This window comes from Trachypithecus francoisi, unplaced genomic scaffold (assembly GCF_009764315.1).
Source record: "Trachypithecus francoisi isolate TF-2019V2 unplaced genomic scaffold, Tfra_2.0 Lachesis_group1, whole genome shotgun sequence".
Lineage (NCBI taxonomy): Eukaryota > Metazoa > Chordata > Mammalia > Primates > Cercopithecidae > Trachypithecus > Trachypithecus francoisi.
In genome coordinates, this window is record NW_022681454.1 from 56,163,358 (window position 1) to 56,187,113 (window position 23,756).

A 23,756-nucleotide genomic window follows, 5' to 3' on the forward strand; every position below is an offset into this window, starting at 1 on the left:
TTGGTGAGCGTTTTGGAAACTAAGATAAAATTAGCACACTAGTTTTAAATGATTTGCAGGCTACATAATTTTATCCAATGCTTATTTTATCTTTTAAACATTAAGTGATAACTTTTACTTGACATAATCATCTTGCTGGAAATCTATACTGATAAACATAATAGGAACATGAAACCAACTTGGAGACTAGAGCTAAGATTAAAATTACAGAGATGACAGCTCATTGTACAGATCATCAAAAGGCCGAGTGGACAGGGCCCACAGACAGCAGCTCGACCAACTGTCCACCACCAGAGAAATGAGAGTTCGTGATCAAAGCATGAAGGAGACTGGGGATGTTTTTTTCAAGAAGACAAAGGTAAAAAAGGAACATACGTTATTTTATAAGTGATGTGAAAGAGGAAATGCAAATTTATGTGGTAGAAGACTTTAAAAATAACAGACTATATAAAACAAAAAGGAAAAGATTGAGAAATTGTCCTTTACTTAGGCTACATAATTTTATCCAATGCTTATTTGATCTTTTAAACATAAATAAGTGATAACTTTTATTTGACATAATCATCTTGCTGCTTAGATCACTAAATGTTATGAAGCTATACTAAATGTGTACTATATATTTCATAACTGGTATTTTATGTGTCCTTTTACAGACAGCCTCTTGAATGATGTGAACAGTGATGGCTTTCTCTGAGAGTAAGACAAGAAAGCTTTGTAAATGGTGTTGAATTTCCTGCTCTTGGCACACCCTGCTTAGCACAGAAGAAAAGACTGATCAGGTTGTCCAAGATGGAGCCCTTTATCCACTTTAGTCCACTTATCTCTTTAAGATTAAAGGAAAGCAGTCATTAAAAATATAGATCCAGTAGTTATTAATACAGCATCCTCTTTTTTAAACACCTCATTTAAAGGATGATGATATTCTTGGGAAATGGGCTGGGGGATTATGTAGGTTTTCTCTGTTTACTTTGCAGAATTTTTTGTTTGTTAATATATCTTTAAAAAAATTCTCCTCATTCTATTTGTCCTTGTCACCTTGCCTTACCTTGCTGGAGGTGAAAGTGTTATTTACGAAAAAGATATTATTCCCCTTAGGCTAATCAGGCTTTACCCATTAGCCTTTCCGGAGTTTTCTGGAGGGCAAATTTCCTATATCATGCATACGTACAAAATAAGGAAATCAGAAACCTGGCAGCCCCCAAGAACTTCCAGACAATTTAAGATACTTGATCTTCTACAGTACATGGTGGGGGTTCTGTGGGGTTGGGCGATACTGTCACCAATAACCCCATGAAGGCCTGATGTGCAGCCCATTGTCCTCGGTGACATGTGAGACTGAAGCTAAAAGGTGCTCACAGAATGGGTAATAAGCAGGGAGTGCCCACACAGAAACAATGACTGCATTTAGTGAATCCCTGACTCCTGACAAGTGTCATGCAAACCTCCTCACACTTACGCTTCTACCGTGAAAACAGGGCACTCCCATGGGACAGCTGCAGTGCTTCTCTAAATGACTTAGACTTCCCTGAACTTCATAAGGCATCAAAATTGCTACAACTTTCCAAATCTCTTCTCCTCAGAGATACAGTTTTTGACAATAAATCCTAGCTTTTTATTCAATCAAAAGTTAATCAATAGACATTGAGTGCCAGGAACGCTACTAGGCACCAGGGATACAAAAATACATAAATAAAACAAGGCCCTAGAATATACCCTAGTATGTCTGAGGTATAGGACAAAAGCACTGGCCTTGGATCAAACTGGCCTTGTGTCCCAGCTTTCCTACTCATTAGAGATGGTGCCTTGAATACCTTGAATAATTCTGATGGTCTTGAGCCTCAGCTTTCTAACCTGAGGCAAACAAAAAGCCAGAGGTAATTGTGTCTGCTTCATATGTGATGACCGAATACAAACATTTGTGAAAGCAACTAGCTCTATATTTCTAGGCTGTTGGAATTTTTCACCATGTTGTAACTTCATGAAGGGAAAGGAAGGGATTATCCCTAACCTCATCAAAGAAGTCTGGTGGAAAGCAGCCCTGAAAGGAAAGAACCTGAGGATAAGGATATGTAAAGCTGACATGAGGCCGTACTCCCTCTCCCTGTCTACTCACTATTGCTGAGTCCCTGGCTGGGCTGTTTTCTGTCATTAGGCTGAGCACAGTGGTTCACACCTGGAATCCCAGCACTTTCGGAGGCTGAGGTGGGAGGATCACTTGAGCCCAGGAGTTCAGGACCAGCCTGGCAACATAGCAAGACTTCATCTCTACAAAAAATTTAAAAAATTATCTGGGCATGGTGGCATGCACCTGTAGTCCCAACTACATGGGAGCCTGAGGCAAGAAGATTGCTTGAGCCTGGGAGGTCTACAGTGAGCCATGATCATGTCACTGCACTCCAGCCTGGGAAACAGAGCAAAACCCTATCTCAAAAAAAAAAAAAAAAAGTGGTTTGCAGCCCCAAACTTCCTGCTTAGATAAGTCCTGCTTCACAGAACCTTCAATGGAGACAGGAATGCCGCTCCGAGAAAGAGGAACAGGGAAGGTATAGCATAGTAGCATAGGGTGCCATCTTGAAGTCATGCAGATTTTTCAACCAAGAGCTCATTTTTAAATCAGAACCTGCAAGAATGAGATGATTTGTATAGCAGATGATTAATCTCTTTCTTCAAGCAATCAGTAGAATAAGTCAGTGAGGCATCTCATATATTCTTCTTTCTGATTTTCCCACGAACAAGATCATCTCAAATTCGAAATCAACATTCTACAATTCATTTACTGTATATTTTGTTGCTTTTGTTAATACTAGAAGCATGCCCTGTTTTTTTGGAAGAGTGTTTGTGCAAGGATTGGCCATATTCATAAACATTCATAGTGTTTATCTATGTAGGGTTGGCTTTGAAATTGTGGAAATTATCCACACTGTAGACACCATCTGAATGACTAGAGCAAGAGGACCAGTTTTTCCAGCCACCCAGTTTAGCCCCTCCCAGTTCTACTAGCCTGCAAGAGAGTTAGCCTTATATAAACTATCTCTGCAACCTGAGAACTTGAGAAGTCAATGCTCGGTGGACTCTGAAGCCCGACTCAGTACTTTGTTATCCAGTGCTCCCTCTTTTACAGGAAGAATCAATTGAAATAAATGAAGTAGCTTTGACATGATGTGAAAAGGCTGGCAGAGGAGAGTGAACTGAGAATTTGGCAATGCCAGAAATCAGAACTAATCATCTCAAAATCATCTTAAAATATATTTTAAGTGGCCCAGGCTACATTCTGGAACATTGTACATGCTTCTTTACATAACACATTTTTCCTTCATAGTTTGTTCCAAGAACCATGACCTAACTCAGAGATTTCCTGTCTTTTCTTGACTTCACAATGCTATATGAAGTTGACACTGTCAGCAAAGAGTAACTTAGGATACATCTGTTGACTATATCATCATATTTCCAAAATAAGTTTTACTGTCTGTGAGAGTCATGATCTCTTTTTTAATCTCAAATGAAAAGGCAATTAATGTTTAAAGTGATATGGATAAGTGATATAAGCTTAAAATTTAATGGGTGCAGCACACCAACATAGCACATGTATACATATGTAACAAACCTTTACGTTGTGCACATGTACCCTAGAACTTAGAGTATTAAAAAAAAGCTTAAAATTTGCTTCTGTTAACATTTTAAAGTGTTTTCAAAGTGAAAGTTTTTTTTTTTTTTTAAACTTTAAAAATAAAGACTGCTGGTGAAACCCTGTCTCTACTAAAAATACAAAAATTAGCTGGGCGTGGTGGTGCACGCCTGTAGTCCCAGCTACTTGGGAGACTGAGACAGGAGAATCACTTGAACCCGGGAAGTGGAGGTTGCAGTGAGCCGTGATCGCGCCACTGCACTTCAGCCCAGCGACAGAGCAAGACTGTGTCTCAGAAGAAAGGAAAGACTGCTTTATATCACAGATCCTTAGGTCTGTTTAATTACATATATTTTTATGTTTTCTACCACATTCTGAATAAGAAATTGTGGCTATGTGCAGAAGTAGAACCAGATTTAAGGCAGTAGGTTTAAAGCTTTACTCTTTGGAGGGGCTCTCTCTAGGAAAAAAGGTAGGATTTACAAATACAAAAGTAAATATGAAAGTGAATACTTATTTAAAACAAGACAATTCAAGACAAAGTGTAAATTTTTAAAAGTTGTTATATACTCACTACTCCAGCTATCTACTGCTGTGTAATGAATCACCCCAAAACTTAGTGACTCAAAACAACAATAATTTTATTATCATCACTCACAGGTCTGGGCGCTGGTTGAGCTCAGCTGGGCAGCCCTTGCTCAGGGTTTCTTATGAAGTTGTAATCAGATGGTAACTGCAGCTGCCATCTTGCTGTCACTCACGTGTCTGGAGTGATGCTGACTGTGGGCTGCGACCTCAGCTGAGGCTGGTGGCTGGAACACTTAAATGTAACCACTCCACGTGGTCTTTCCATTTCCTCATGGCATGGTGTCAGGGCCTGAAGAAAATCAGGTGAACACTGTGTCTCCTTTTACGAACCAGCCTTGGCAGTCAGATAGCATCTTTATTAGTTTCACACTGATGGTCTAGGAAATTACCACAAATTTAGGGATTTAAAACAACAAATGTTTATCATATAGTTCTGGAGGTCAGAAGTTTGAAATGGGTCTCCCTGGGTTAAAATCAAGGTGGCGGCAGGGCTGCAGTCCTTCTGAAGGCTCATTTTCTTGCCTTTTCCAGCACCGACAGGCCACCTGCGTTCCTTGGCTTGTGACCCTTCCTCCATCTTTAAAGCCAGCATCAGGGCATCTCCAGATCTCTCTTGACTCTGACTCTTCTGCCTCCCACTTCCAACTACAAGGACCTTAGTGATTATATTGGGCTCACCTGAATAGTCCAGTATAGTCTCACCATCTCAAGGGCAGCTGGTGCTTGCTTCAGCATCACATATATTAAAATTGTTTTGTTTTTGTTTTCGTTTTGTTTGTTTTTGTGTGGGGTTTTTTTTGTTTGTTTGTTTTGAGGTGGAGTCTTACTCCGTCACCCAGGCTGGAGTGCAGTGGCACGATCTCGGCTCACTGCAATGTCTGCCTCCTGGGTTCAAGTGATTGTCCTGTCTCAGCCTCCCAAGTAGCTGGAATTATAGGTGTGCACCACCACGCCCTGCTAATTTTTGTATTTTTGGTAGAGATGGGGTTTTGCCCTCTTGGCCAGGTTGGTTTTGAATTCCTGACCTCAAGTGCCCACTTCAGCCCCACAAAGTGCTGGGATTACAGGCACGAGCCACCACATATATTAAAATTGGAATGTTACAGAGAAGATTAGCATGGCCCCCATGCAAGGATGGCAGGCAAATTTGTGAAGTGTTCTGTATTTTTGAGAAAAAGAAAAGTTTGGGCATGGTGGCTCATGTCTGTAATTCCTGCACTTTGGGAGGCCCAGGTGGGAGGATTGCCTGAGCCCAGGGGTTCTAGACCAGCCTGGGCAACATGGCAAGATGTTATCTCTACAAAAATTTTAAAAATTAGCCAGGCATGGTGGCATGCGCCTGTAGTCTCAGCTTGGGAGGTTGAGGTGGGAGAATCACTTGAGTCCAGATCAAGGTTGCAGTGAGCCATGTTCACGCCACTGTACTCTAGGCTGGGTGACAGAGAAAGATCCTGTCTCAAAAAAAAAAAAAAAAAACAGAAAAAAGAAAAGAAAAAAGGTCAGATTTGTAACCTTAATTCCATCTTGCTATATTACATAACATATTCACAGGTGGTGAGGAATAGGATGTGGACATTTTTGAGGGACCTTTATTCTGTCAACTACAACGTCCTTTCAGCTACAGTCACATCTGCTCAGGTTCAAAGAGAAGGAACATAGATTCCACCTCTCAATGAGAGCTGTGTCAATCACCTTATCACAAGAGCATGTGGGATAGGAGATACTGTGATGACCATATCTGGAAAATCATCTTTTACATTCACAAACACACAAAATCTGGAAAATCCCATATTTTTTAATTAATAAACTGCCTGACATATGGCTATATAACTTTTTACCAATATTTTTGGCTGTATGCTCTTTGATCATCTTTTCATATAACATATTAATATAATTTTCTGTAGAGAACATATTTTAAAATTTAGTTTTTCCTCTAACATGGCTAATCAACTTTTGTTTTTAAAAAATTGTTGCTGTTTTAAAATGTTTATTTCAGTTTTATAATTCATTATTAATACCATAGTATATTTTATGGTTGATATCAGATTTGGGAAAATCTTTACCAAGCTTTTTCTGCGTACGAGCTATAAAAAATCCAGGATACCAGTGAAAACAGACAGACTCATTATTTAGCTTCTCATCTGTTTCTTTATTGCAGAAGCATATTTTGAGGTTTATGTCATCTTTGTCAGTGTCAGTATTTTGTATCAAATCAGCAAGAAATTTCTATATTTTTATATGATTTCATGATTCCTTCCTCTTTAATAGAGTATCAAACAATCCAAGAGTTTACCCATTACTTTTAAAAATTTCTCTTTTCCTTCTAAGGAAGCACTGGTTTTCGAATGATCTGGAAAAAAGTATTATACATAGTTTGCTTCTTGGTATCTGAACAAGAAGCAAATATCGTCATGCATTTTTATCACTTTTATTTCATATCCCATTAACTTTTTATGTAAATTTTCGCTTAGTTCTTCATTAAAAGCACTTTTAGATAACAAAACAGAGCACCTTTCTTTTATATCCAAATTAGGATTTTATAATTTCTCATTGTTTTATTGGAACAATCCAAAATGTGTTTTTAAATTTTAGTTAAATGATATGTTCTCAACTCAACTTCCCCTTAGATCTCCAAAATGCTGGTATACACTCAAGCACCTCTAAATTCAAGGGAAAATGATACAGTGAAATTTGACATGGAGAAAGATAGCAGCCCTAACTGATTGTAATTAAAATCACTTTCACAAAACTCAAAAAAATATATATGTGAACTATATCAGTCAGGGTTCTCAAGAGAAACAAAACCAATAGGATATATATAGATATATAGTCGTGCACAGCAAAATGATGTTTCGATCAGTAACATACCATATATATAACAGTGGTTCCATAATATTATAACATTGTATTTTTATTGTAGCTTTTATCTGTTTAGATATGTTAAATACACAAATATTTACCATTGTGTTAGAGTTATCTAACAATATTCTGTACACTAACATACTGCAAAGATTTGTAGCCTAGGACAGTAGGTTATACCATATAGCTTAGGTGTGTAGTAAGCTATACTACCAAAATTTGTGTAAGTACACTCTATGATGTTTACACAATAATAAAAGTGCCTAATGATGCATTTCTCAAAACTTATCTTCATCATTAAGCAATGCATGACTGTATATAGAAGGAGATTTATAATGAGGGATTGGCTTGTGCAATTATGGAAGCTGAGAAATCCCACAATCTGCTGTCTGCAAGCTGGAGGCCCATGAAACCAGGTGGTGTAGTTCCAGTACAAGGCCCAAAGGCCTGAGAACCAGGGAAACCAATAGTGTTAAGTCCCAGTACAAGTCCAAAGGCCTGAGAGTCAGGAGCACTGATATCCAAGGCAGGAGAAGATGAATGTCCCAGCTTAAGCAGCAAGGGAAAATTTACCCTTCTCCTCCACCGTTTTGTTCTATTCAGGCCTTCAGTGTAGTAGATAATGCCCACCCACATTGGTGAGGGTGGTCTTCTTTACTAGCCTACTGATCCGAATGCCCTTCTCTTCTGGAAATGCTTTCACAGATACACCCCAAAATAATGTGTTTTACCAGCTACCTGGGCATCCCTTAGTTCAGTCAAGTTGACATAAAATTAACCATCACATGAACACTCTGCTGGGGCCACTCCTGAGAACTTGGAGAGAGTCTGTGCAAATGAGGGCCCCTGAAGCTAAATTTCATTAGCTTTATAATAATCTACATGTAGTAATCAATAATGAAGTTGTCAAGCACCATATTCAGTGATTTATGTGTCCTGACATAACTTTAATGCCTGTAACACACACAAGTGGTAAGTACCATCACACAGACCCAGAAATAGAGGCCCAGGGAGTTTATGTAACTTAATCCCACAGCTAGACAGTGGTGGAATCGGTGTTCAAACCTAGACAATCTGACTCTAGTATCCACACTCTTAACCACTATTTTACAGTGACATATAGTTACTATGTTACATAAATCAAGCCTAGTGACTATGTTACATAGATCAAGCTTATATCTGAATTGTTTTATTTTCCTTCTTCTCGAATACCAGGAAGAAGATCTATTTGGCTGTTTCCTATTAAGTTCACTCAAAATGGCTGCATCAGTAGTTTAGGTTAGTTTAAGCACAGGCAATTGGGATTGGGTGTTTTATGAGGAAATTTAATCACTGGTCACCTGCATACATGTGTGGGGTGGGGTGGGGGGGTGTGTTTCCTTTGTTTTTTGTTTTTCTTCAATAGAAAGCAAATATGCTTTTGAGAAATCTTATCTTATCTCTGTCAAACTAATCTGAAAAGAAACTGTCTAGACAGACCAGGCCTACCAGGATCAACTACCCTTACCCTAGAGTTTTGAATTAACATGTTTCTTAAAAAAAGCCAGCCAGTTGTTTCGACACAGTCCCACCACTCAAATCTCAGGAAAGCAGCAGGGGAAGAAAAATGAGGCTCCTTCTTTTCTGCCTGGGTGAGGTGTCTAAAGATCTGAGACATCCTGTGAGTGTGTTGTATCAGTAGTTTGCAAATGTTTAGGGGCCAGAAAGAAATTGTGCTGTGTTCCTATTCCTCCTGATAAGGACTGTTTTGCAGACACGTGGCTTCTTTTCCACCTTATGATAAGGAAGAGTTTTTAAAGTCTTTATAACAGAAGATGGTAATCAGCAAATGCTCTGATGACTCTACCATTATTAGCTCTGCTATTATATTCTCAGAAGCTGCATACCATCATTCTAAGAGGAAGTCAAGGCCCTCTGCTAACTCACTGCTAAAAATAACAGGTTTGAGGTTTACAGCCTGTGCTGGATTCTAGGAGGTAGAGATGGTAAGAGGTGGACAAAAAGAGTTCATAGAAAAGAAACTTCTTTCGAAATGTGCCAGAAGTTACGAATTTATTGTGCTTATTGTGTTGTGTAATGTTTGTTAAGTTTTTATGATGGACATAAATAATATACTATCTGAAGATTTTGTATTTAAACAGGACAGAAACATATTGACTCATTCTGCATGAAGATTAGCTTCCAAGAATATTCAGGTTTCCATAGCCATGTGTCTTATAAATGCAGCATTTAAAAATCTTCATTGCTTCTTCTGTTCAGTTTAATAAAAGTTGTCTGGGCAGCTAATTATTCCAGACATAGTGGAGGAAACAGTAGATACAAAATGACTATGGTTTAGACCCTACTCTCAGAGAGCTCAGAGCCTAATGGGAGAGAACAGAATTACAAATCACAATACTGTTATGCAAGTTTCCCAACGATAGCAGTGTGTAGAAAGGATAGCAGCAAAACGGAGAGGATAGTTATCTCAGGAGGGAGAGAGAGATTTCACTGTGTGACTGTCTTCTCCTTTCAGCTCAGAATATTTCGTATATTTTTAAGAATGAGCAGTTCTGCATAAGAACAGATTAACAACATCTAAGCGACTCAAGAGTACACGTGGGTAGAACTTCCACCTTCCAGATGTCCTTTTGACATTGGTGCTTCCGGTATATTTGTGAAACCCATTATCCTAACTAAAACTACTTCGGGTTATACTTTTCACTTATTTAGGCTAAGTGAGATTATTGCCATTTCCCTGTAAGGGTTACTTATTTTACTTTATTTCTTCTTCTTCTTTTTTTTTTTTTTTTTTTTTTTTTGAGACAGATCTTCACTCTTGTTGCCCAGGCTGGAGTGCAATGGCGCGATCTCAGCTCACTACAACCTCCGCCTCCCAGGTTCAAGTGATTCTCTAGCCTCAGCCTCCTGAGTAGAGACCAGAAAAATGTACATTACCACAACAACATTAGTTGTATTAGATTGTTTGGTTACAGGTGATTTTGTTTTTCTTTTTCCACATTTATTTTCCACATATTATTCCACATAGAATAATAAATCCTTAAGTGGTCTCTTTTACTTCAGAGTAACTACATCTTTCATACACACACACACACACACACACACACACACACATATATATATATATATATATTTTTTTTTTTGAGATGGAGTCTGGTTCTGTCGCCCAGGCTGGAGTGCAGTGGCGTGATCTCGGCTTACTGCAACCTCCGCCTCCCAGGTTCACGCCATTCTCCTGCCTCAGCCTCCCAAGTAGCTGGGAGTACAGGCACCCACCACCACACCCAGCTAATTTTTTTGTATTTTTAGTAGAGACGGGGTTTCATCATGTTAGCCAGGATGGTCTTGATCTTCTGACCTCATGATCTGCCCACCTCGGCCTCCCAAAGTGCTGGGATTACCGGGCATGAGCCACCACTCCTGGCCAGGGTTACTTATTTTAATCATGAAAGTAATAATAGCACACTACAGAAAATGTGGGAAAAGAAAAATAAAATCACCTGTAACCAAACTATCTAATACAACTAATGTTATTGTGGTAATGTACATTCTTCTGGTCTCTTTTCTGATATATATATATATAATTGTATTGTAAAATACACAAACAAGAGAGTATACGTATGTTCAATGTAAAGACCATCAATAAAGGCTAGGCATGGTAGTTCACACCTGTAATCCCAGTACTCTGGGAAGCCAAGGAGGGAGGTTCACTTGAGGCCAGGAGTTCAAGACCAGCCTGAGCAACATAGAGAGACCTCATCTCTACAAAACTTTTTTTTCATTTGCCAGGCATGGTGGTGCATACCTGTAGTCCTAGCTACTCAGGAGGCTGAGGCAGGAGTTGAAGGCTGCAGTAAGCTATGTTCGAGCCACTGCACTCTGGCCTGGGCAGCAAAGCAGGACCCTCTCTCTAAAAATATAAATAAGTGAATACCATCGATAAAACAAGTAATCATGTATCCACTACCCAAGTTAATCAATAGAATATAATCTGAAACCTCTGGATGCTCTTCCTGGATCACATCCCCTACTCTCTCTCTCCGAAAGTAACCCTAGTACCAAATATTCAGTTAATCATTCCCTTCCTTTTAAAAATAGTTTATCTGTATCCCTAAATAATATGTTGTTTAGTTTTTAAAGTTTATATAAGTGAAATCACACAGAGTATATTTTTCTGTGACTTTTTTTTCTAACTTTGTTTTTGAGCTTCATCCATGTTTGCCTATAGCCATAGTAAATTTTATTGCCATATAATTCCATTGTATAAAAATATATAGTCTGGCCAGTTGTGATGACTCGTGCCCATAATCCCAGCCCTTTGGAAGTCTGAGGCAGGAGGATCGCTTGGGACCAGGAGTTCAAGACCAGCCCAGGCAAAATAGTGAGACCCCCCCCATCTCTAGAAAAATTTGTTTATAATATTCCATATGCTTCACTGGTAACATTTTATTTATATTCTTAATTTCTTTCTTTTAAATAGCTCACATTTATTTTAATGTTTAATATTAGAAGTGTCTGAGATCTTTATTTAGAAGTTTGGTGATTTTTTTTGTGGCAAGAAATATGCTGTAGAAACTTAACTGTTTTTTGTATCAATTAGCCTATGGTAAAATTCGTTTTATTATACATCATTTCCCTTAAAGTTGAAGTTTCCAAGACTCTATCAATGACATTAAATAAGAGCTTATTGTATAGCTAATATATAAACATTAAAATAGAAAAAAGAAAATACATTCCATGTAATTTTAATCAGTTAACTACACAACTTCTAGAGTGGGTAAATATGAAGGTCTTTTGTGTGTGTGTGTGTGTGTGGTGTGTGTGTGTTTTAAATTTGTATAAATGTATGGGATACAAGTGTAATTTTGTTACATGCATAGATTGTATAATGGTGAAATCAGGACTTTTGGAGTATCCATCACCTGAGTAATATACATTGTACCCATTAAAAGTAATTTCTCATTATTCACCCCCTCCCACCCACTCCCCTTCTCCGGTTATGTTGTTAATTTCATTAAACAAAAATGAAGCATCTGGACCCTCTAAAGCCTGAATAATCTGGATAATTATGAAATCTACATTTCATTTTGTACTATACAGACTTGAACTTCACAATAAATACACATATCCCAGACCTTGGCTGTCTAATGGTTAAAAGATCTTGAAACCTGGAATCAGTACACTCGGCTTTTTGTACTGGCTCTGACATCTGCTAGCTGAGTGACCTCTGAAAGCCCCCTCTCCCGCATTTGTAAAAGTAAGGTTATAACTACTGACTATCTCACAAGACTGTCTGGGAAGATTAAGTGAAAGAATGTATGTAAACACAATTAGTAAACCATAAAATGCTAAGCAAATGTAAATTATCATCTTGGGTTCAAATTTCAGCTTTACTATTTTATCTCTATATGACTTACATGGCAAGCTACTTAACTTTTCAAAGCCCGTTTCCTTACCTGAAAAATGGCAGCTTTATAAGGATTAAATGAGACAACAGAGAGAGAGAGACAGCTTAAGTGCAACATAGTTTGTGATAAGGGCTTGGTAAGAGTAACTAGTATTTCTTATTGTCACTTATCTTCTTACCCATATAAAAGAAAACATTGTTTTAAGTTGTTCTTCCAATAATTGTAACAGTGTATTCCAAACTATTCACATGATCAAAACCCCTGCTTAGAAGAGACCTCAATTGGATACCATACAAGCTAGAGCAAAGGAGCAGAGCTTTTCTCTGTACAGAGCTAACTGGCCAATATAAAAACTGAACCTTGTCCTTATTAGGTAATTGGATGAACCAACCTGCACACAAACTATATAAACAAATTTTGCATACCAAGAATGTTGTTGCCAAGCCCAAGATCAGCATCAATAACATTTGATGAATATTACATTCATAAAATGTTTGGATAAGAATTAACTTTGCCTGTTTATTTCTTACAAGGACATTTCAGTAATTACCTATTTCTCTCTCTTTGCTTTTGTTTTTATATTGCCCTGTCCTTGCAAATCTGAACTCTGTGCCCATTTCTACAACAGATGGCTTTGGCTGTTGCCACCCAGCTGTCTTTTCCTTTTTTGTCCTGAGAGGTGAACAAAGTGGGTCACCATGGAGGAAAGCTATGTGCTACCTCTCACAGGCTTAATTCGATTTCCCCTACAGCCCTTGAGGTCAGAAATCTCCAAGCTGTTTATGACCCAAATTCAGATCTGCAATGTGCCCAGGAAACCTGACAGCTGTGTGGGCAATTCTGGCTCCAAATTATGCTAACCTTCCGGTGATTCCATTTAAAACAAAATGAAACAAAACAAAAACCTCAGGATACTCAATTGAAAAGTATAAATGTTTTGGTGAATTATAGTATGTAGCATATTGAGCAATAATAATATAAACCAAGCAGTTATTGTTTTATTTCTTTGTAAGTGTAGAGTGCTGTATGTTCTCAGAAGCCACTGAACTGTGGTAACTTCTGATCTTATCCCAACCAGTTGCACAAGTACTGGGAATCAAATACCTGTTTATTTGTTAATGCTACTGAAGAAACTTGATCATTAGGTTTTAATGACTCTAAAATATACACTGAAATTCTATTTCAGACCAAACTGCATTTCCTTTCATATACGGGTTTGTTGTGATAATCAATTTCCTATTTATAAGAAACAGTATGATTCATATACTTTGTCTTACTGGGTTTTCTTTTTCTTTTCTTTTCTTTTTTTTTTTTTTTTTTTTTGAGGTGGAGTTTCACTCTGTCACCCAGGCTAGAGTGTGGTGGCATGGTCTCAGCTCACTGGAACCTCCACCTCCTGGGTTAAAGCAATTCTCCTACCTCAGCCTCCCTAGTAACTGGGATTACAGGTGCCTGCAACCATGTCCAGCTAATTTTTTGTATTTTTTCTTTTCTGATAAAGGAAGCAACTACAGAAAGCTTTTATTTACTTGTTCAAAGTAACCAGTGCTATGGATGCAAAAAAAAAAAACCCCAACAACTCTTCCAATGCTACTTTCAAAACAAACATATCAAACTTGATTTTCATTAGGATGTAGTTATTTCGTCACACTAGTAAATCAAAATCCAAGACCCAAATTATATATATATATATAAATATATATAAAAAAACAATGTGAACAATTATTGAGCTTCATCTTCTGGACAAGAATGCCAAGTTAGTCTCTCTTCATAAAAAGCAATTACAATTTGACGACACTTCATTTTTGCCTCTTTCGCCAGCACCAAGTCTGCCTCATCTGAATCTTTCCATTTCATAAGAAACATCAATTCTCCACTGCTGTCTGTGGCACGAATTATTCTTTCAGGATCAAGACCTCTGGCAAATCCTTTTGGTTTGTCAGCAGCATCTCTTTTCTTCTTTGATTTGCTGTCATCAGATTCACTGTCAGATAAAGATTTTCTTTTTGTACCATCTTTTTCTTTGCCAGCTTTCTGAGAGTTAAGAAATGCTTCAATCAACTCTGGACAATCTAAATTTTCTTCAGGTTCCCAAGTATTGTCAGCATCTGTAAATCCCTTCCACTTCAGGAAATATTCCACTTTCCCCATTCACTACATGTCGATCTAGTACTTTTTCCACCACAAATTCTTCCGGCTCTGCCTCTTCAACTTTTTTACTCTTTCCATTCTGTTTTTTTCCCCCCATTTTTTGCAATGTAGTTTTATTGGAGGCCATTTTTTAATTGCAGACTTGAAGAGCTATTATTCACCGCCTCCGAGCTGCTCTGGGTTGCGGGTCTGCAGCATCAGTGTTTTGTATTTTTAATAGAGATGGGGTTTCCCCTTGTTGGCCAGGCTGGCCTCAAACTCCCAACCTCAGTTGATCTGCCTACCTCAGCTTCCCAAAGTGCTGAGATTACAGGTGTGAGCTACCGTGCCTGGCCTACTTTGCCTTACTGTTAATAATTCATTGTTTTTATTCTCAGGAAATAATGTAATTCCTGTAAACTCTGTATGACTACTATCAGTCAATGTTTGAGTTTTAGGAATTGCACGTGGTGTCAATAAATGACTTAGCATTCTTTTAGAGTGCAAGACAATCAATTAAATGCATGTACATTGCATTGTATCCTAGTATAGGACATATAATATTAGCATACACACTATATGTTAATTATAGACTCCAACCACTCCAGCTTTCCCTGGGAAGAGTATTTTCCCCACTGCCCAAAGGTAACTAGGCACAGGGCCAGTGTCCAAATGCAGATAATGCTCTCTCGGTTATATATAGCTGTTACTGTACCATTTCTGGAAGAGTTTTCTAAAACAGCACAGGAATATTGGTGAGGAGAAAAACATGCACTTCACTTAATGAGCAACTATTGTGTGGCAGGCCCCAGAATGGGCACTTCAGAAAAGCAACAACAAAAAAAGATACTGCCCCTTTCCATTCTGGTCAAAAGGCAAGCACATAAGTAGGTCATTCAAGTAAAGCATAGTAAATGCTATGACAGAGCTAAGCACAGAGCCATGGGAATATGGGGGAAGAGCTAGAACTCTCTTTCCTCAAAATCAGACTCACTAATCCAACAGCCTGCTAGATGTCATTAACTTCTCAATGCGTTAAAAGTAGAACTCAGAAACCTCCCCATCCAAATAACTGTAGCAGATGCTGCAGGTGCCCTGTTCAGTTTCTCTCTGGCCTCCAGATTCTATTCCTCCTATACGTGAGAACAGCCCTCAGCCAGTAACTGAGGGGTGGATACATAAGGCAGCTCTCTGCTTACTCAGGTGGGATAACTCAGGGGTAGGAGAATTCTGTTGCATGTTCTGCAGTGGTCTCATTGAATCTTTACCCATTGAGGGCCATTATGGTAAAAATGAGTCAAGTGGAAGCCCCTGGAAATTCCTGCCCTTACCAGTATTGGAAACCACAAGTAGTACCTTATCCCAGATGGAACTTCAGAGATTAGTTTCATCATTAAAGATGTGACAAAAAGCAAGGGTAGTCATAACTCTCACATCCCCATTCAATTTGCCTGTTCAGCCTATACAAAGGTTGGAGGGATCCTAGAGAATAACCACATGTTATCAAAAACTTAATTAGGTGACTCCAACTGCGGTTGATATTTAGATGTCATCTCATTTCTGGAACAAATCAAGAGTCCCTGGCACTTAGTATGCCATTATTGACTTGCAAATATTTCTGTTTCCATACTAGTTTGCAAGGACTACCAGAAACAGTTTGTTTTTACCTGAAGTAGTCTAAGAACTATGTCAACAATCCTGTGTTCTGCCATCATATAATCTGCAGAGATTATGATAATCTTGACAGTTCACATAAAATCACACTAGTCCACTGCATTGATACCATTATGTTGATTGGATCTGATCAAGACCTGAACAGGAAATGGCAAGTATTTTAGATGCTTTAATAAAACCCATGTGAACTAGAGAATAGGAAATAAACCCCCATGAAAATTCAGAAGCCCATTACCTCGGTGAAATTCCTGGGGGTCACATGGTATGGAACATCTCAAAATATTGCCACCAAAGTGAAAGATAAGTTCCTGCACCTTGCAAAGTCCCCCAGTAGAGAAAAAACACTAGGTAGACCCATTTGGATTTTAGAGGTAATATCTCCTACATTCAAATGAGCTACTTCAATGCCCATTTACAAGTAATCTTATTAAATCAATAAAGCCACTAGTTCTGAGAGGGACCAGAGCAAGTATAGACTGAAGTGTAAATTGCTCTTCTTTATAACTCAGTAGATGCAATGATACTTGGCATGTCTGTGGCAAGTAGGATGTTGCAGGAAGTCTCTGCCAAACAACAATTGGAGAATCATAATGTAAAACTCAGGATTTTGAAGCCAATCTATGACTCTTCTCAAGATAACCATTCTCCTTTCCAGAAACAGCTCCAGCTCGATACTCGTACTGAATGCCTTACATGTAGCCTGAGTTTTCCATTATGAATTGTATGCCTTTCCTAGCCATAAAAGTTGGCTGCATAAAGTTGAGTGCTCACAGAAGCAATCTACCACCAAGTAGAAATAGTATAAAAGAAGGATGAGTTTGCGTCCTTTGTAGGGACATGGATGCAGCTGGAAACCATCATTCTTAGCAAACTATCACAAGAACAGAAAACCAAACACCGCATGTTCTCACTCATAGGTGGGAACTGAACAATGAGATCACTTGGACTGGGGAAGGGGAACATCACACACTGGGGCCTATCATGGGGAGGGGGGAGGAGGGAGGGATTGCATTGGGGAGTTATACATGATATAAATGATGAATTGATGGGTGCTGACGAGTTGATGGGTGCAGCACACCAACATGGCATAAGTATACATATGTAACAAACCTGCACGTTATGCACATGTACCCTAGAACTTAAAGTATAATAAAATAAAATAAAATAAAAATAAAAAGAGAGGCATATGAAGTTCTTCAGGTAGAAGAAAAAGGAGACCACATGGAAAGGATACTTACAAAGAGCACTGAAAAATGGGAAATATGTGATATGAAAGACCATTTTGCTCATTTTAAAATACTTTACTGCTTTGGGGGAAAACAACATTGTAGGGTTTAGCATATATAGGAGTAAAATACATGACACAAAAAGGACAGGAAGGAAGAAATGAAACTAAACTGCTGTAAGGTTATTATACTATGTGTGAAGTAGTATATTATTTGAAGGTAGACTGAATAAGTTAAAGTCATATACTGTAAACCCTAGAGCAACCACTAAAATGGCAAAATGAAGGTCATAATAGCTAGTAATTCACAAGTGGAGATCAATGTAATCAAAACACCTCCCACCCCCAAAAAACAACCCCACCAAAAACCCCTTAATCTACTAGAAAGGAAGGAAACAGAAAAGAAATGGGACAACAGAGATCACAAATTGGTCTTCACCAAAATGAGAACTTTTGCTCTTAGAAAACACTGTTAATGAAATGGTAAGCCACAGACTGTGAGAAAATATTTGCAAAACATATCCAATAAAATGTCCATATCTGGAAAAAAAAAAAAAAAAGAAATAGTATAAAAGAGATTGACCTCGCACACATCCAGAAGACCCAACTAAGTTACCTAAGTAGATGGCTTTACTCCTTCAACATCAACTCCTGGCCTTTCTCCTTCAATCCATACCTGTGGCCTCACCAGGAAGTTTCTTATTACCAGTTGAATGAGGAGGAAGTTCAGGCTGTATTTACAGATGGTAAGACAGTATTCTGGAGCAAACTGGAGTGGACAGTGCAGTAGCACACTTCCACTCAGGAGTGTCTCTGGATGGTGGTAATGTAAAATACACCCAAGCCCAGAACTTAAAAAAATACACTTGGTTATCTACTTTGTCTGAACTCAGAAATAGCTATAAGTATGGACTTACTCTGATTCACGGGCAGTTTCTTAGAGCTTGGCTGGATGTTCAGGGACTTGATAAGAATAGGATTTGAATATTGGTAAGAAGAGGTCTGGGAAAGAAGTGTGTGGATATGTCTCTCATAATGGGTACAGCATGAAGACACTTATATTTCATGTGAATGCCCTCCAAAGAGTATCTGCTATAGAGGAAGCTCTCAATAATAGTGTAGAAAAAGTGTCATATTCTTATATATCACTCAGCTTCTTTCACCAGCCATCATACAGCTCACTGAATGAACGTATGTATAAAGTGGTCACAGGATCAAGAATGGAGGTCATTCACAGGCTTAACATCACAGGCTGACCTGGCTACTGTTACTGAGGAGTGCTTAAAGGACCAACAGCAGAGAATAACAGCACTGAGCCCCCAGTATAGCACTATTCCCTAGAAGACCAGCCAGCTACCAAGCACAGACTGATGACAGTGGATCCCTGTATTACAGAGGAGGCAGAGATTTGTCCCCACTAGAATAGACATGTGTTTTGGATATGAATTTGCTTACCTTGTTTGTGGTGCTTTTGCAAATATAACCATTTGCGGACTTTCCGAATGCTTTATTTACCGTTATGGCATTCCAACATTGCTCCTAATCAAAGAATTCATTTCACAGCCAAAGAAGTGCAGCAATGGGCTCATTCCCATGGAATTTGCTGATCTTACCATAGACCCCCACCATCCAGAAGCAATCGGCTTAATTGAATGGAGGAATTGCCTCTTGAACTCTCTTGCAATGCCAGTTGAGGAATGAAGTTCTGTTAGATTGAAATATACTTTGAATCAGCAACCAATAGGTGATGCTGTCTCTTCTATTACCAAAATACAATGGTCCAAGAATCAAGGGGGTAGTGGGAATAGATATCTTCAAATATTCCACCTCATGACCACTCACAGAAGTTTTGCCTTTCATACTTACAATTTTTCATTTCTGTTGGTTTTTTGTAGGTCTTGGTTCCCAGTGGCAGAATATTTTTGCCAGGAAACACAACGTCTGCACTGAATTGAAAGTTGAGACTGACACCCGGCCCTTTTGGGCTAGGATGATTGCCTCCAAATTACTGAGGAAGAATTGAGTTGCTGCTACACAATGAAGGTTCTGTGGACTGTGTCTGGGACCAGGGAGAAACTATGTCTGGGATTCTCTGAGGAACCTCTTAGTATTTCCATGTACAATAATGAAATTTAATATAAAACTATAGCAATTTAAAAACTGTTAGGGACAACTGAATATTCGTATACTCCAGTATTGAAAGTTTGGATCACACTACTAAGCAAAGAACTCCAATAAGCTGAGGTGCTACCTGAGGACAAATGAAACATAGAAAGGAAGAGAGAAATGATAAATATCAACTATGGTCTTGTGGTCAGTTATAAAAAAGCTTTGGATATTTTCATCCTTGCTTACTATGTATGTATTTGTGTGTGTGTGTGTGTGTGTGTGTGTGTGTGTGTGTCTAGAAAGAGAGAGAGAAACTATTTCCCTCTCTCCTTCTTTCCCTTATTATTTTAAACAAATTTGTCTAGAGGTTAACGGTACAAATTAGTCTTTACATTCAGGTGAGACTGTGACTGAATTTGAGGAGTAACTGACATGCTACAGAGATGGGTGGCATGACTGTATCCCAGAAATTGATTCAATGAGTATTAGCACTTTGTATCTTTTCATTTTGGGAGAAGGTAAAAATGTCTTCATTCATATATAGGATAGTTGAATCTTGGGTGGAAATGTAAAGTTCTCTTTGTTGGTGGTTAGAAGATTGAATACACATAGTTGGGTAAATGTGGATGCTGAGTAGCCAAGAGATAGACTGTGTCAGTTACCAAGCCATTATCTTTCAGCTGAAAATGCACCCTTCTGAACTCTGCTTGATAATGCTGGTTCAGGAACTCTTCAAACCACATTTCTGCTTTGCCAGCTGGCTTCCTGTTAGGTACTGCTATTAAGAGTGTTCTAGAAGGATACTGAAGGCGGGGAGGAGGGTGAAGGGACTTCTTACATGTTTTCTCTATCCCTGCTTTTTATGCCTGTGAGCCTTACCATAGCATTATTTCTTCACACTAGTAGACACATTATTTTCTCTCATAGCGGCAGCTTAACACAGTTTGCAGTTTTTCCTGTAGTTGCAGAACCATCCTCATTTTGTCCCACCTCAGAGACAACAGTACCAGGTGAGCAGTGCCTCATCTTCTGGTATCCGAATTTCAGCTCCATGGGACTGTACTCAAGCTTCTAAATTTTAGTAATTCCAGTGTCTTTATTCCACCAGCCTCAATGTGGCAGCTGCTTCCTGCAATTGCTACTTCCAGTAATAACTTAGTGTTTTCCTTTTGTCTTTTTGGTTACCTAGTTAACAACTTTGTACCTGGTGAACAATTTCTTCCTTTAAATTATCTTAGTGTGGTTTCTATCTCCTGATTGGATGTTAATTGATACAGACACCCTCCTAGGAGTTCCTCCTCTGCCCCCATGCCCTGGTCTAGGTTGGAAATTTCTCTCCTATTATACTACGATTAACAACTGCTAGCACAACCATTATCACACGTCCCTGCTAAACAAAGAACTCTATAATCACAAATACATTCCTAAATTATTCATCTTCTCATCTCCGTTTCCCAGTATAATGCCTAGAAAATAGAGACATTCAATGAATATTTATTGAACAAATGAAAGAATGATTCAGGAAGATTCCCTGTGGGTAAGGGACAGAGGAGAGAAATAGAGGTAGCCAATAGACCAGTGTTTCACCAACATTTTGATTTCAGGATTCTTTTACAGAGTGACATACTGGTCTATGTTTAATAAGCAACTTTTTTAAAAAGCTCTGATTCATAGCATTTGCTGTTTTCTGTTTCATAAATACATCCCTGTGGCCAATTTCAAGGCACGAATATGATGTCATTGAATGCAGAGTTGGAAAGAGATGCATATGATTGGCTTTTGTGAGCAGGACCAGCCAGCTCCAGCACACCACTGCCTCACTTCTTAAATGCCACTGAGGACCTCAAAAAACGTTAGATTATGTAAATAGTATATATTTACAGCATTTAAAATCAGAACTGAGAAATTCTTAAAATTTTAAAAATTAGTTTTATTAAAATAATAACCCCACTACTTGTTAACATAAATAACATATTTTTATAAAGCATAACTATATTTTCCAAGAAAAAATTAGAAGGGAAACATTGTTTTATATTTTGGTACATCTTTTTAATATCTGGAATAATACAAGACAGCTGGGCTGGGTAAGGTGGCTCGTTCAGCGCTTTGGGAGGCCAAGGTGGGAGGACTTGAGGCCAGGAGCTCAAGACCAGCCTGGGCAACATAGTGAGATCTCTATGTCTATAAAGAAATTATTTTTAATTAGCCAGGCATGGTGGTGTGTACCTGTAGTCCCAGCTACTCAGGAGGCTGGTGTGGGAGGATCACTTGAGCCCAGGAGGTCAAGGCTGCAGTGAGCCATGTTCACACCCCTGCCCTCCAGCCTGGGTGACAGAGTGAGGCCTCATCTCAAAAAATGAAAAAAGATAACTGGGTTCTCATATCTACTTCTGCATTTACGCTGTTGTGATATGTGTTTTAATTTCAATATATGAAGAAAATCTGGCTCCATGCAGATATTGTTAGAAAACGGAGGAGTGGCCCTTTTCACAAGATGTCACTGAAGGTGAAGAAGGAAGCTCCTGCCCCTCCTAAAGCCAAAGCCAAAGTGAAGGCTCTGAAGGCCAAGAAGGCGGTGCTGAGAGGCATCCACAGCCACAAAAAAAGAAGATCCGCACATCAACCTCCTTCGGACAGCCCAAATCACTGCGACTCTGGAGGCAGCCCAAATATCTTTGGAAGAGCACCCCGAGGAGAAACAAGCTTGACCACTCTGCCATCATCAAATTCCCACTGACCACTGAGTCCGCCATGAAGAAGCTAGAGGACAACAACACACTTGTGTTCACTCTGGATGAACCACAATGAAAGCCCACAAGCACCACCTCAAACAGTCTATGAAGAAGCTCTGTGACACTGGTGTGGCCAAAGTTAACACCCCGATCATGCCTGATGGCGGGAAGAAGGCATATATTCAACTGGCTCCTGATTGCAGTGCTTTGGATGTTGCCAACATGATTGGGATCATCTAAACTGATTATGGCTGGTTAATTCTAAATATATAGATCTTCTTCTTTTTTTTTTCTTTGAGACAAAGTCTTGCTCTTGTCCACCAGGCTAGAGTGCAATGGTGTGATCTCAGCTCACTGCAACCTCTGCCTCCTGGGTTCAAGCGATTCTCCTGCCTCATCCTCCCAAGTAGCTGAGATTACAGGTGCCTACCACCATGCCTGGCTAATTTTTGAATTTTTTAGTAGAGACAGGGTTTCACCATGTTGGCCAGGCTGGTCTTGAACTCCTGACCCCAGGTGATCCACCCACCTTAGCCTCCCAAAGTGCTGGGATTACAGGCATGAGCCACCACGCCTGGCCTAAATATACATATCTTTACGCCAGAAAAACAAAAAAGAAAGAAGAGGGAAGAATGTGTAATTTTAGTGGCCTTTTCAGATAATTATGGAAATTTTTCTTTGACAAATTAAAACTCAAAAAGTAGTAGTTACTTAAAGGTTAATTATAATGTGGAATCTGAAACCATACAGTGAACTTTAATAACCCTGTTACAATGAGATCCACTGGTCTATCTTGCATTGCATTTTGAGTGGTTCTTTTTACTCATGCATTGTTTTACAAAATAAGACTTTACAAAGTCATCTGCAATATATTGGTTCACTGAGCTGTACAGATCTTCCAAACGTTGACATACTTCATTAGATAATATAAAACATTATATCCACTAATATCACCACTGATCTCAACAGCAAAGTGTTAAAAGTATTGACAAACTATCAGGCTCTTAGTGGTGGGCACAAGTTTTCCAAAACTCTAATTTTCACTCAAATTTTAACATTGGCAATAAATACTGTATTATTTCAAGTTTTTTTCCTTGAAGTGATAGGCTCACTTCATGTACTTTTGAGATGATGTCTGCCAAATACTCAAGTCTTAACAGTCAATTTTTGTGCCAGCCATTCTCACAAATGAAAATAATATTCCGTGAAAGCAGCAGCTAGTTCAGCTTGTGTCTCAAACAACTGCAAAAGCGCTTTTCCTGGCAACAGCTATTATATGACTGTATGTAGCAGACGCGCATTATAAAGACTTCCTTATTTTTTTGAGATGGAGTTTTGCTTTTGTTGCCCAGGCTGGAGTGTAGTGGCGGGATCTTAGCTCACTGCAACCTCTACCTCCCAGGTTC

At 38.8% G+C, this 23,756-nt stretch overlaps 1 non-coding gene and 1 pseudogene across 1 annotated transcript; one reads left to right on the forward strand and one right to left on the reverse strand.

Annotated features, from left to right (window-relative positions):
• Positions 1-5,270: 5,270 nt before the first annotated feature.
• Positions 5,271-5,382, forward strand: LOC117086450. Its single transcript, XR_004438360.1, has one exon. It is a non-coding gene; the product is annotated as a U6 spliceosomal RNA (small nuclear RNA).
• Positions 5,383-13,971: 8,589 nt separating this feature from the next.
• LOC117086355 lies at positions 13,972-14,781 on the reverse strand (annotated as a pseudogene).
• Positions 14,782-23,756: the final 8,975 nt, after the last annotated feature.